This window comes from Ptychodera flava, chromosome 11 (assembly GCF_041260155.1).
Source record: "Ptychodera flava strain L36383 chromosome 11, AS_Pfla_20210202, whole genome shotgun sequence".
Taxonomy (NCBI): domain Eukaryota; kingdom Metazoa; phylum Hemichordata; class Enteropneusta; family Ptychoderidae; genus Ptychodera; species Ptychodera flava.
In genome coordinates, this window is record NC_091938.1 from 2,686,235 (window position 1) to 2,689,512 (window position 3,278).

At 39.7% G+C, this 3,278-nt stretch overlaps 1 long non-coding RNA gene across 1 annotated transcript; it reads right to left on the minus strand.

Annotated features, from left to right (window-relative positions):
• Positions 1-1,283: 1,283 nt before the first annotated feature.
• Positions 1,284-2,774, minus strand: LOC139143256 (uncharacterized). The gene is made up of 2 exons (XR_011554566.1): positions 2,642-2,774; positions 1,284-1,939 (listed from the first exon to the last, which is right to left on the minus strand). It is a non-coding gene; the product is annotated as an uncharacterized lncRNA (long non-coding RNA).
• Between the last annotated feature and the right edge of the window lie 504 nt (positions 2,775-3,278).

A 3,278-nucleotide genomic window follows, 5' to 3' on the forward strand; every position in this document is an offset into this window, starting at 1 on the left:
AATGGATGAAAAGTCTACATTTTATCAAAATTTCCTTTCGATGAAACGTCTACATGAGGCGAAAGGGGAGGGAATCAAAACCGGGATATGTATGTGCATATCCTTCCTATCCCATGGTAGTGTTTCCGGGTGGCGCTATGTCGCCTGTCAAACAGATCACTGTCTGATACAGTGATACTGATACAGTCGTCGGAACTGCGCTCGAAGGTCGTATGGGACCCATACGACCAATGTTAACACTCTATCCAGGGTACGATGGTGATTGATGAAAGTTAAAACATTTCTGTCATAATCTACATTTAGATATCGTGCACGAAATACATTGTTTGTAAACAAGAAACTCGCACAGGCGCAGTTCCGACGACTGTTTCCCTTTAAGTGTGTGCTTATGGTAGGAGATTTTCATATTGTCAACATTCTTGTTTGAGAAACGGCAACAATAATTTTTTATTTTTTTTCATGTGAATAGGGAAAGTACATTGAATAACCCCACATTGTCCCTGGTATAGTCTAATGTAGCTTTAAGAATCATTGCAGGAAAGACTGAGCGATGTCATATTCAACCAATGAGCATTTCTGCCGTGTAGCTGTTGGTCCATAGCTATGGTGTTTTCAGATAGGATTCCTGCTTTTTTCGGGCTGGTTTTGACTTTTACGATTTTAACACCGCCATCACACCACCGACGTTAAAATCGTAAAAGTCAAAACCAGCCCGTAAAAGGCAGGAATCCCGTCTGAAAACACCATAGCTATGGAACCCACAGCTATTCTGCCGTGTTGAGTTTCACAGAGCTAAACTCTTGCCACAAACGTAAAGATGCCACACATTGCTAAATAGGACTGGGGATGTTAAATGCTGTAAGGCACGTAAATGGTGAATTCAAGAAAAACGCACGTGGATCGAAAAGAAAATCAACTATACAAAAAAGGTAAGTTAAAACAAACATCACGTAAAGTAATTCATTTTACAGTGGTAATTACCCCTGGACGATATTTACCGCTCGATAATTAAGGATAGGGTTAGGATAAGAGTCTGCTTGGTAAATTTTCAATGGTAACTGTCATCAAGGGCCACATGCGAAGTATCTTCAAACAGAAAATAGAATTTCTTAAATTCTGTTGAACTGATTCGTCTTTCGGCACGGCAACACGTTCTCCTTTTTTGTAAATATGAAAAGTGAAACCGACGATACGTCTCATCACTCATCATAGCTCACAAATAAATACGCCTCAACATAAAACCTCTAATAATTACGATTTGCAACGAATTTTTGCCACAGTAGTTCGGGTGTTGTATAACGTTTTAATAAATACATCATAAACAACGTAACGACAGAAAAACGAAATTTTATGGTACAGTTATAATCTGAAAGATTACAGTAAAATATAACGTATTGGGGTCGCCGGGTAGAACATAGCTATGTAAAGCAACTTCGGTTTATTTTCCATGTGAAGACGTTATATTGATAAACACTTAATAAGTTTATAGGTGGGTAGCTTCAACTATGTCATCTTGCTTTTGAATCTTATGTTCAAGCCATGCACAATATCAGAAATCTCCCTGTTCTACTTCTCTGCTCAGTGCACGTCGAACCATTTGCCCGGAAGAATCGTGAACGGCTCTCAAGCTCCGTTTGCCGAAAGTATTTCCCCATCCATATTCAAAATTATTCCGCTTATCGTCTTTGCCAGCGTCGCCACTTTTGCCGTTAAAGTTTTGCCAAGGAGGAAGGCCGTCAAAGGTCTGATAATGTATTCTTTTTTCGACATGGCCATCCCCTCTTTTGTCACCAAACTCTGCGACATACGGTCTTTCTTCGAATGTACTTCTAGCTGCTCTCATGATGCCAGCTTCACCTAGTCTGACAAGGCAGATCCCAACGACGATAGTGATTGATAAAGCCAACACAGTTTGGACCCTCATGTCTGATTTGCTGCGCTGAAAAGTGGAAATACATGTATAAGAGGTTACTATAAAGATTTGATTTTGATTAATTTACAATGTAAAGATTGATTTGACAAATTATTCAGTGCAAACAAAAAGGAAGCACAAAAATCACTTGCCGAGGATTGCACAGAAAAGTTAACAACTTATTTCCATGGTTGTCCTCCAATTAGAATAGACAATGAGACACGTTATCAAAATAATCATCCCAACTAAACTAGCAGAAATTCAAAATTCCAAAAAGACCAAAGTAATACAATAATCATTCTTTTCATTTTATGTTCAATCTTTTGCATTGAACACATATGCGCACGCACGCACACTGTACGCTCTCTCTCTCTCTCTCTCTCTCTCTCTCTCTCTCTCTCTCTCTCTCTCTCTCTGTATCTCATTCCCCAAACTCTCTTCTGCCTGTGTGTATCTTTCTGTTTGTCTTTCTCTACTGGTCTACTCCCCCATCGCATCCTCCCCTAACGGAGGGGGTAACATCGAAATGGCAAGCAGTCTGAACTTGCATTGATCATAAATAACCGATAACACAATTCAGACCCTGAAGCACTAGTCCATGATAAGAAAATAATTCATTTACATACAGTTGGTGCTTCGTCGACTTTTTTTGTTGATATAGCTACCTTAGCACTGTACCCAATGCCACAGTGCAATGATATAAAATGAAATCTGACAAATCGTACTTACCTACAACCTACAGTTAAGGTTCGTCAAGAAGAAATCAGAACTACAAGGATTGTTAACAGAGCGTTTGTTCCCCGGTGTATCGCACCTAATATCAAAAGACCAACAGACTTCCTTCTTTTTATATAGAATTCTGGATTACTTTGATTGGCGTGTGAGTATCCTTATAATGCCCTTGGCGAGTAATATGCATTTCGTTATACAAAAGGCAGTGACGCTGTATGACACTAAGAGGATGTTCGAATCCATACTCTCACCGCTTCTCATTGGTTAGAAGTGACAGTGGGTGCTCTGACGTCATACTGGATCAAGCTGGTTTTGTGACGTGTGGGGTCCGGAAGCTTTGGTGATTGAGTCTTAATTATCGGATACGCTTCGGGAAGTGTCAAGATGTACTTTTATCTTTTTTAAGGCTAGAAAACGTTTAATTGGGTTTCGCACGATTGTCGATTGTTTTACTCAGCAGGTTTTTGCGGTTTGTGGTATTCGCCCAGTGTGTTCATACACTGAAACATTGCTAGGCGATAACGAGGTAGTTGAGAAATGCAATGTTCGACGGTGATATGCAAATAATTGATGCAGATGACAAGGACGATGTGCGATGTATCAGTATTATTTGAAAAACGATGTTCATGTATAT